We start from the raw sequence: 12,175 nt of genomic DNA, 5'->3' as shown, positions 1-12,175 counted from the left end.
GGAACATGGGAACGCGCCGTGCCGGATTCAGGAAGAATTAGAGCCTGTGGAACCTCAGGAGAACCAGCTCTCCTGGAACCTTTCTGTAATTTAGCATGGCTGCCAGTCAGAGTTTCTAAAGGGCTCCTGAATCCCTCGCCTCGCCGAGCATCTAACAGAGAGAGAAAAACAACGCCGGGGGTTAAGAGTACCTCTGGTGCAGAGTGTTTTTGCCTGCTCTTTAAATCTTTAAGAAAACTGGTTTTAAACTCATACAAGCTCCAAGTTCTGATAATTTGGTGATAAAACTGGGAAAAGTGGACAGAATGTTATTCAAATATTAACATTTCAGGCTACCAGTATATGCTAATTTCATATATTCACAAAATAACCATTCCTTCCTTTGACTAAGACTGCTCAGCCAAATTGCAAGTTGTTGATAAATTTAACCCAAGAGACAATAGCAGATGAAAATACCAAGAAGCGTGATTGCAATTACAGTCTAATTATTTTTGGCCTCTTCACACGTTATCCACTTAAGATAACTGTTTTTTATTCAAATATCTCAATAGGGCATGTCTGTTATTCATAGATTGAAAGCACAGTAGTTAAAGAACAAAGAATAAATTGTTGGCCACGAATAACTGAGGACAAATAAATTGCAGTAATCATACAGAAGTGTACATTAAGTGCAGCAGGTAACCTAGCGGTTAAAGCGTTGGCATTGCACTCAAGGGAAAACTTAACACCCCAAGATAGCTAGTCACTTTCTCAACCGAGGCAGACTCTAGCCTTGCCTACACTTCTTCAGTTTAGTTCTTTGTCCTTAGACAAATTAGCTGTGGAAGACCCAGCGCCAAACCCATCATTGCTGAGACAGCTTAAGTAGTGGTAGGTCTAATAAATGGCTCAACATTGCAGAGAAGCTGTGTCAGTATGTTATGTCCTCTACATGGCCAATCACTGAGGCCTACAGTCACAGCTTACCGAGCTAAAGATGTGTCTGAAGCCAGCAGTAAATTTTATTTTAATGGGGCAATACCTTTTGCTGAGTCATAATGTTTTATCTCCAGTCTGCTCCTCCCAACCCAGTCACAAAGCTGTCTTTTTCTCCTGTCTGCTCCTCCCAACCCAGTCACAAAGCTGTCTTTTTCTCCTGTCTGAATTATCCCTGTCAGCTGGGTGCACATAGAACTGCCATGAAATACACACAGGGATAACGTGAGTTGGTCACTTCACAGTCCTTCATATTACCTTCTCTTCCCACTGGGCAGAGACATAATTCCAAAGTCTAGTTTGTCAACTAATGTGAATTAACGTGACATCGACAAAAATCACCATGTCATTGGATTTAGGTTAAATGTTGGGTGACAAAAACAGGAATTCCTTTACATTGATGACTTTTTGTAAATTCAATCAGTTTTCCACATTGATTCAACATCATCAAAATGAATCGTTTTGTTGAAATGAAGTGGAAACAATGTTGATTCAACCAGTTTTTGCCCAGTTGGTTACTTTTTCAAGCCAGAGCTAACTGTTGGTGGAGGATGTGTCCTTCAAAGACATGGTCCATCCATGACTCAAAGCTTGTCCCCTTCTTGTCTGCTTCTTCAAACCAATATGTAGTGGAGGTGGTTCAGTGTAATACCCTAACATGGCGTAACCTTGCTGAAACATGAAGACTCATGCTAGCTTCCAGCCTAACCTTTACCTCCCAGCTAGCCTTGACCTAACACAGTCTTGAGGTGTGTAGACTACCCAGGATTGAACCCAGATCAGTCACACATGCTTTCTGTTTGTATGGAAGATATCCTTCAGATACAAAGACTGTCCATTACTCAAAGCTAGCTTATTGAGGTGTGAAGTCCTTTACTGCCTTTCACAATGCCATTAGTCTCCCTTGTGGGAAAATACTACAATTACATATGTTTGATAGGTTGTTGGGAACTCCCAGAGTTCCAACAATTGATTGTGTGTATGTGTGTGCCTGTAAAGAGAGAAGCTGTAGCTGTACTGTATGAGTGGGTTGTGTTGCTGAGCTGGACACAAGATAGTTTTCACTTTCATCAGTGTGGTCCGTCGTCCAGCCTTCCAGCCTCCTAGTGCTGTAGCAGCTTGTGGCTGTCTTCTACTGTATCCCCCCATCATCACGGATGATGGATTTGTTATGGAGGAGCTGGGCCTCTCTCGCTCACAGCACTATATCACCGCTGACAAATATCCTGCCTATCTGCTTCTCCCGTATCAATGATGGCACACCTCCCGAGCGGCAACAAAAGGTACAAAACCATACAAGGCTCCGTTCCCACCTGGCTCTGTCCTTCAGCAGTGTGCTACACAGTGTTGACAGAGGGGCAGAGCCTGATACTATCTGGGAGTTACATCCATTCATCTTCTAGGCTTTTGGCATAAATCCTCTGCACAAAACATAATAAAACATGAAATATTAGAGAGCAAATGCATTGTATATCCTTCCAAATGTGCCTGAAAAGATAACCAAAGAATTGTTCTTATTTGTTTGTGTTTCTTAAAGTAATTTAATTCTCAACACATAAAAACTTCAATAAGCTTTGATAAGCCTCACAGAGGCGTGCTTATGAAATGCTAAAAGAAAATGGAGGACAATGCTGTTGAAAAGAAAAGGACATTATCGCTGAGATTCTGAATGTGATCTGTGCCTACTGAGAGGTACACGCTCAGAAAAAAGGAGCTATCTAGAACCTAAACGTGTTCTTCGGCTGTCCCCATAGGATAACCCTTTGAAGAACCCTTTTTGGTTCCAGGTAGAACCCTTTTGGGTTCCATATAGGACCCTTTCTACAGAGGGTTCTACATGGAATCCAAAAGAGTTCTACGTGGAACCATATGGGTTTTCCTGGAACCAAAAAGTGTTCTCCTATGGGGACAGCCGAAGAACCCTTTAGGAACCCTTTTTTCTAAAAGTGTAGACAAAGCAGCATACCTTTTCTAATCCTCTCCAGTGGCTTATCATTCCTACAATCCCCCTGGAATAGCAGACATTCTGCTAAGCACTGAGTCTCCTGTACCATGAAGATTCCCTCAAGCGAAGACCTTGATTAGTATCACCACCGTTGTTGTTTCAAATCAAACAGACAGTTATTACGCCAGCGAGTAACCGTTTCTGGATATAAAGTTGATTTCTCTTCCCTTGTGTGTCCGTGATCAGGTTTGATAGATGTCGTATTTGGGAACTAGTTAGATTTTTATGGTCTAATGCCAGTTTTGATGGGGACATTGGGGAACACAACTGCAATTTTACGATGGAAATTGTGATCAAATTGAAGAAAGGTTGAAAAGTATTTTAACACTATCCTCTATGTTCAAAATAGCAGAATGTCTTTGGTCTTGTTTAGTAACTACACCTCCAAAATAAATTAGAATATTGCACGATACCACAAATCCATAATGGTGTACTTATAGGTATTAAGCATAATATGTTTTGATGATTAATCAATATGCCTTAATCTATATAGCAAAATCCATTTCCGTGTAAATACAGAAACAACCTTCAGTATTCCTTAAAATAAGCTGCTCAATGAAAAAAATCATTGCTGTTTGAATGAATTCAAAATAAAAATGTAAAGGAGTTAGCTGCATTTATCCCAGTATCTCAATAGTTCAGAGGTTTCAAAATAGTTCTGAACTTTTTCCTTTTCCCAACAGTATGCATGAATTGATAAGCACCATAATCCAAAAATGATATGTACCGCCTGTGACTGCTTACGTTTGAATGCATAATCTGTACCCCACTACTAGATAGGAAGAGAACATGGTTGGCGACAGATAATTAATCTGTATGAGGTATGGCGTGTTCCTCCTCCGCACCAAGGGAAGGAATGAATATAATCCCACCTGTTTTAAATATAGCAGAGATAACCGCTGGCCTGATACCATTCTGCAAAGTGATAACCAGAGAAACGGAGCTCAAAAGAATGAGCTCTTAGTGGAAGCGCCCTGGATTCATTTTCCACCAGGCCCCATGGAATGGAGTTATCTGAATCAACTGTCCTCTGCTGTTCATGGAGGGATATAGAAGGAGGCTGAGGTCAAATTACATGGGGATTCAGGTGGCATTAGTCTTCAGATTGGGAGAGAGTTTCCAGACTCTGGAGAGATGATCCTCAGGGCCTTTGGTGCTTAGAAAGAGGTTGCAGAGAATGACGGCTACAGGGATCTGATGAGGCGGTGGGAAGAATGAGAAAAAATATATAACAAATCATATGATACATTATAGTTTGCTGCAGTCAAAAAAGAGCCATAAATATAACTTTTTCCCTGTCCCTTAAACGTCACTTTGCTTAAAGTTTTCTACAGCAAACATTAAGACAGAACAGGGACAGGAACAGCTGTTCATGCACCTATGACAACAGTCAACCAATAGGACGGCGAAGCTAGGTTAGCACGACTCTCCCGAATCTCTTCCATTCGGACTATTCTGGTCTGTGATTGAGACTGTGGTTAAGGTGTGAATTAGTCACCCACCCCCAGCCTGTCTCACAACTCTGTTCCAGACCCACACTATGCAACAGGAAACCCACTGAGCTGCTCCTGCCTCCTGCCTCAGCCACTGCCACCATGGTCCATCAGAGGAGATCCATTTCAGGAACACCACTCATTAATATGCTAATAGGGGTACTTTCAGCTTGATGCTGAAATTAAAGGAATTAAAGTATTTAATGGGTCAGGACTGAAGGAGGAGGTGGTGTCAGATTTCAAATGGAGAGCACTTTACTTAAATTTTTTGTTATTGTGATAAGTTATTTTTACTGAAAATATGACTAAGTGATTTTTATCTCTACAATAACAACACTGTGCAAAGGTAGACTTTTTAAAATGTTCTTTTAATGTATTTTGGTCTTCTGGGAACTTATTTTCTCTCCAGTACATTGTATCCAGATCTATAATATGACAGGTAACACAGTCAGCAACAACATTACACTGGGCTACTCTATCATCAGTGACCCGATACAAACCAATAACTAAGATAATAACTAAGATAATAACCAATAACTAAGAAACACCCATGGGCCACAGTGCATTTCTGAGTGGCGTGTCAGTGTGGATCTACATTGTGGAAATGTAAATGACAGTATACCATATTAATATTCTAAACATTATAATCATCATCTCTGTGTTAGAGATTCTATGTGGTTACTTCTACAATACCTATGCTTATGTGTGTATTATTGTTTTCTGTGTTTTCTGTGGGCCCCAGGAAGAGAAGCTGTTGCCAAAGTAACACCTAATGGAGCAAACAGATGAGTGCCAATTATCCAAGAACAGAGTGTGTCAGAGTAGTCTTGATATGCACTTATTCCCCTGATGAAGACTCTACCACACATATCCCTAGGGAAATGATGCCATGCTGAAGGGTTATTCACTGAGGTTTTTAGCTACAGTTTTCAGCACCAAGGACAGCTCAAATGCTATAGCACTGAGGACCATCTCCCACACTTGGGAAACTACACAAAGATATCATCATGGAAATGATGGCAAGTTGAAGGGTTATTCATTGAGGTTGATATGTGTTCAGCACTGTGGACAGCTCACATAAAGTACCATACCACAGTCTGGGAGCCTCTGGAAGCCACAGATGGAGTCTGCAAGCCACTGAAGTTAGTGGAGTTATTCGTTGAGGCTTATTTACAGGAAGTTCAGCACCATGGACAGCTCCCATACCATATCACTGAGGAAACTCTGACCATGTACAAATAGCTGTACTTGCGCTCTAAATAGGCATTTTGGGTATGCGAAAATGTAACGTTTTCTGGTATGTGGAATTGTTTTAATTGAATTTGCTTTAAATGGCAGGATGTCATACTCATTTGGCTTTCATCTAGTAGAATTCACTACTTGCTATAGATGCATTTCCAGGCTGCCTCATGAACGTCTGACTTCAGATGCATATCATGCAAGTTAGCAAACAAGTATGCTATTCAGATGGTTATCTTCTACAACATCCCAGATGTCATCGGATGAATGATTACCAGTCAGGCAAGGTAAAATATCACAAATAGAGCTAGATAAAGCCAGAATAATAATATACTTGTTGAGCATAGCTACAGCCATCAGTCTTTTTGTGTGTTTTCATGATCATCACTCACTCACTGCTAAGTTGTTCAAGGTCCGGACAGTGTATAGCTAGCTATCTGCTACAGTTTTTTTTTGCGAGCATGCACTCGCATCAGTCGAACGTGATGGTTGATTGTAAACAAAAAAATGCATATATTGAGAAAGTATGGTCTTTTCTGACCCATGTGTCAGATCAGGTGTAGGGCTGTAGAAAAATGAAGGAATGGCAGGAAACAACGCAGTTGCGAATTAGATTAAGCATTCTTAGAGTGAGTCTAGCGAGTTGATGTGTTGCTTACTTCATTTTTACGGAACGGTACTTTCTAAATAGTATATAGTATTAGTACACAGTATGTCGTTTTAGTAGTAGGCAAAACAGACCTCGGACATGGCCACTCACTTTGGCTTCTTTCTTTCTACCACCACAACCACAGAGCTGACCATATTGGATTGATGGGAGCAGTAAGATGGAATCCTCTGCATCATTTTTCCAATCACGCATAGATCCGTGAATAGGCCTACTTCAACGAAGCAGGAAGGGTTATTCACTGAGGTTTTGGAGTTTTGGTCCCCTAGCTTAGGTTAGAAACTAAACACATGATCACTGATATCATCAATTCTGATTATTGTGTCTCAATGTACGCCTTCATATTCACTGTTAGATGCCAGCATTCATTCATTGTATGGAGTCTCAGCTGGTGACTCTGTTATCTGCCTTTGCAGTGCTGTGACGCATTCCTTATGCACATATATATGGGGGCTGAAGACAGGGGAGAAGAGAATCAGGCACTGAACCATCCTCCACACTCCCCTCCCATCCCCTACTCAGACAGACAGAGCTAAGTATGACAGTCAGACAGGTATGAAGACTAAACTAATGGCGCAGAGACTGCATTAGCCTACAGGTATTTATTTTGGTGAGATATATTAGCCTCCTCAAATGTATTCATCTGCCCTCCAGAGAGACATCAAATGAATTATAGATCCAAAAAGTCACGAGCAAATAAAACATCAAATATCTCCAGACATAAATCCAGTAATCCATAATCTGTAAGCAATTTCCCATATCCTGGCCATTGCATATCAGTGGTGCCTGCGTCAAAGCTGTCTCCAAAGCACTTGTTATCATTCCTGCCACGTCAGCGGTCTTAAGTATAGGCTATCCTCCTTTTGCAGCTATTACAGAGGGCTACTTGTGTTTTAAACATGTGACTGAGTGGGAGAGGGGGCAAAGGGATAGAGAGCTAAAGAAGCCCGTGTCTGGTGCTTGCCAGCGCCCACCTATTGAAATGTGTGTCCCCCACTCTGTCGCCGCTGCGTAGTAGGCGGGTCAAGCAGAGCGCGGTGATGGCGCGGACTTTATAAAGGAATATTTAACCACCGGCCAGAGGCACTTAAACATCCCGTGAAGCATTACCGAACTGCATTCCGCCGCATCTGCCCTCCCATCAGTCGCCCGCTGGTGTTTCTGTAACGGGAGGCTCGCACGCGTTCCCACATCAAGAAGCACATTTGCGAGTTCTCTCTCTCTCTACTCCTCTTTCTTTACCCCGCACTCTCGGTCGATGCTTTCATTTTTTAAAGTAATTATCCCTTGAAAGGTCAAAGCCTTTGCTTAACATTGTCCCTTTGCACCATAATGAAAAGCGTTTTGCTTCGAACTTCCTCAGTGGGCTGGAGCGATAGGAAGGATTGCTGAGGCGTAGAGCAGCCCCGACTCTCGCCGAATCGTTTCCCCTCTATCTCTCTTTGGATGTTGTGGAGTTTTGTTGGTCTTGTCCAAGTGCGAACTAATTCACTCCGATCAACGTGAAATTAGGTTTTTAACAATGTTGGCAGTTCTAGGGACATATCCGCTGATTCAGCAAAATATTTGAAGATGCTGAATTGAACTTTGTCCGATGTTCTGAATCGCGGTGAGTTGAGATATCTATCTTTTATAATACATTTTGTTTGTATGCCTCAATGGAGCATGTTTTTTGTTGTGTAATGGTTTGCATTCTCCTGAAGTTGCATGGACACTGTCACACAATGCAGGGACATTTTGGGTATAACTGAATGCGAGGTAGCCTATATAATACTGCTGTGTAAACCCAGGTGAAACATACATATGACATACATATGACATACTCTCATACCTGTCTCTCACTTTCTGAAACTCTCTCTCTCTCTCTCTCTCTCTCTCTCTCTCTCTCTCTCTCTCTCTCTCTCTCTCACACACACACACACACACACACACATATATATATATCTTTCTCTCTACCCCTCTCCCCATTTCCCCCTTCCTCCCTCCCTCTTTTCCCATTGCCACAGTGACACCCAGTCTGTATTCCTGAGGGTGGTATGGGCTTGCCAGCAGAGCAGAGCTGGGGTTCAGATCTGTAATGCTGATGTGCTGTGAGCAGGTCTGCCAAGCCAAGTGCCAGCCAGTCAGTCAAGTAGAACCAGCAGCTTCCAGCCATCCACAAACAATTTTCCCACTGATTTCATAATTATACATTTCACCCTCGAGCCTCTTAAAGGCTTGGGAAATGGGAATCAAGGTAGGTTTTGAAAGCAGGAAAGGATGTCATGAAAAGCCTGTATGCCCAAACCAGACTGTACAAAGTTGCTCCTAAGTCGAAATGGAATATCTTGGGTTTATTAAATTGAATGAACTCAGTAACCCACAATGACATAACGTCATCCGTTTGTGCTACATTTGAGTAGAGGCTTTTGTGTTTTTTATGGAGTTAGAGTATTTTGATTTAATGAAATGGTTTATACAGTCTTTTTGATCCCTTACAGAAAATTATACTAAATCTAAATACTGTATACTTCATGCTGTTGCATATCTAGCTTCTTCTACTCCTGACTTGATGTAACATAAATCCATGTTCGGTAAACATACCAAAATAATAGACAGTCACTCTATCTAGCAATGGTCTGCGAGTTTTGTTTCAATGGACTTTGAATGATATAGTTTATCTATGCCTTTGGAGAGACTATGAACAAATATGGACTTGGTGAACTTTGATGAGTCATCTCTTGAGATATTGTAGAGATATATCTATAATAGAGATGTATGGATGTCTCTGGTTAAGGCTCCATTGGGTAAGCTTATGAAGGCTGTGGTTTATCACTATAATAGGAGGGAGTGAGCACTGCCATAGTCTGTGAGTCTCTCACGTAAGCCGTTAGCTCAGGAAGCCCGAGAGCAAAAACCCTGGAGGAGTGTGTGTGTGCTTGAAAGAGTGTACGTGTGAGTATAAGTGTTCATATAATGTCTCCAAAAGATCGGTGCATGCCCAGCTCCCTAAAATGAAATGAGCAAAGGGTTCAATCTCTTGTTCCTTTGTGTAGGCCTTGGTGAAATGTATCTCCAGAGACTGCATGCATAGTAAGTCCATTGCCACGGGCAGACTGAAGAGCTGAATGCTGCATTCATGTCCTGTGGTATATTGTGAGAGTGTTTGGTGGCCCAGCTGTACCCCATCAACATGAAATACTGGCTCTGTCTGACTATGTCCTCACTGCTGTATAGAGGTCTTGGCTGCAGCAGAAAAGAAACAACTCAGACTGGAGACTGAGAGCATACCAAAGCACACACTAACACAAATACATATCCACGTTCACAAACACCTTCTCACACAAAGACAATGATAAGTGCAGACATGCATGTACTCCTACATGCACAGTCACATGCTGGCTCACATGCACACACACACACAATGATACATGCACACACATACGCTCGCTCACATGCACACGCACACACATTCACTTTCACACAAAGCAACGTGCACTTACACATACACACATACACACACACACTCACTCAATCACTCAAACACTCACATGCACACACGTTCACACACACACACGTTCACACACACACACGTTCACACACACACACACACACACACACACACACACACACACACACACACACACACACACACACACACACACACACACACACACACACACACACACACACACACACACACACACACACACACACACACACACACAAACTATCTGTCTTCTGGTCTTGTACGCAATTGGTATGCACCTTTATGTATTGTACACTGACAGCAACCTATAGCTCTCACTCCCTATCGCTCTCTCACTCTCTACCCTTCTCCCTATATCCCCTCTCTCTCCCTATATCTCCCTCTCTCCTCCTCCCTCCTTAACCTATCTCCCACACACACACGCAAACACACACACACACACACACACACACACACACACACACACACACACACACACACACACACACACACACACACACACACACACACACACACACACACACACACGACACACGACACAAACACAAGACATCAATAACTGCTGCAGCTTTCTCAATGGCCTATTTATCTGCTCTTACTGTGCGATGTGGACATAGATCAGATGAGACAGGAGTCAGTGAGATGCCCTCGTGTTCAAACGACTGTGACGCTTCAATGGGGCCTCTTCCTTAAAGGATCAACATAGTCTTTAAGATAGAGGAAGGGCCTGCTGCTATCAGGCACCTACATTAATGAATGAGTCACACATGGAACACTGCTGCAGCAATTTTATCACATCAAATATTAATAGGGGAGACAGAAGAAAAGAGAGAAATATTGACAAGAAAAAAGAGAGAGAATTGAAGAGACTTAAAGAAAGAGATATAATTGAAGAGAGAGAAAGTGGACAAACAGGCAGCAGTCAGGCACGTCTTGGCAGGAACAGGGGCTTTGTGGTGAATACCCACCGCCCATTATTTTATGATAATGAGCAAACTGGTGGATCGCTGGTGCAGCGGCCCTGATTCGGAACTGAGTCTGACGGATAGAAAGAGAGGAGAGAGAATGAAAGAAAGGAGAAAATATAAGAAAAGATAAGGGAGAGAAAGAAAGAGAGGAAAAGAAAAAGAAGGACAATAAAGAAGAAGTGAAGGAAGGAGACAAAGGGAGGGAAGAGGAAAAGGGGAGAGAAGAGAGTTAAGGAGAGCTGAGCAGGTCACAGAGAGATAGGCTGACTGATTAGGGCATTAAAAAAAGATACCTCCAGGAACGCTTGATAATTGAAAAAATTTGACGCAAGGCAGTGGTGGAACATATCCTGTGGACTCATACACAGTCACAAACCTCCCCTCAATAACACAAACAATCATATTAGAAATGAGTGAGAAAGACAAGCTGCATGTGTTCTTGAAAACGCTGTCATTATTGGTGTATAAAAAAATGTCATGCCCTCTCTCTGTCTATCTCTTGCCCTTCTTCTTCTTCTTCTTCTTCTTCTTCTCTCCTCTCCTCTCCTCTCCTCTCCTCTCCTCTCCTCTCCTCTCCTCTCCTCTCCTCTCCTCTCCTCTCCTCTCCTCTCCTCTCCTCTCCTCTCCTCTCCATCTTATTGATCCCACAACAGATAATGCAGCGGTGAATATATTTATGTCTTAAAGAGATAGAGATACTATAAAGCAGTGTACAGTCGTAGATAGACAATGTTTTTACTCTCTCCACACACACACACTAGCTCAGGTACCGTAAAGGGAATACCTGTTAGCCAGTTTTCTCTTTACTATTTACAGCTATTAACTCAGCAGAACTAATGCTCTTTATTCAGGAGGCACCTTTTGGGCATGCTTGTACCTGGACACTTGTTTTCAGAAGAGGCCTATGTGTGGTTTACTCAGATTTCTAACGGCTTTTGCTCACTCCGCCTCCCAGTGATATGCAGCCCCCAAAAAATGTACAAGTGAGAACTTTACGAGCTGGATAGCCAAAATGAAGACTATTTTTTTACCATTGCTTTCCCAGAACTGACTAGCGAAGTGGGCTTTTTATGTTTATTTTTTATTCAACGAGGGAAGGAAAAGTACTCTACTTCACTGAACCCACCACACACACACACACACACACGCATACTCCGCTAATTGATTAGATACAATTCAAATCTTTAATCCCCCACACTAGGTTTGTGGCGGTCACAAAATTTCATCAACCGGTGATTGTCAAGCAAATAATTGTCTGTCTCACGGTAATTGACCGTTAATTAACATAAACACATTTAGCATCTCCTGGCTTCCACACCTACAAGCTATTGGATTTTAGGTTAAACTTGGAACATTGCT

The sequence above is a fragment of the Salvelinus alpinus genome, chromosome 16, assembly GCF_045679555.1.
Source record: "Salvelinus alpinus chromosome 16, SLU_Salpinus.1, whole genome shotgun sequence".
Taxonomy (NCBI): Eukaryota; Metazoa; Chordata; class Actinopteri; order Salmoniformes; family Salmonidae; genus Salvelinus; species Salvelinus alpinus.
Note: the sequence above shows the minus strand (reverse complement) of the source record.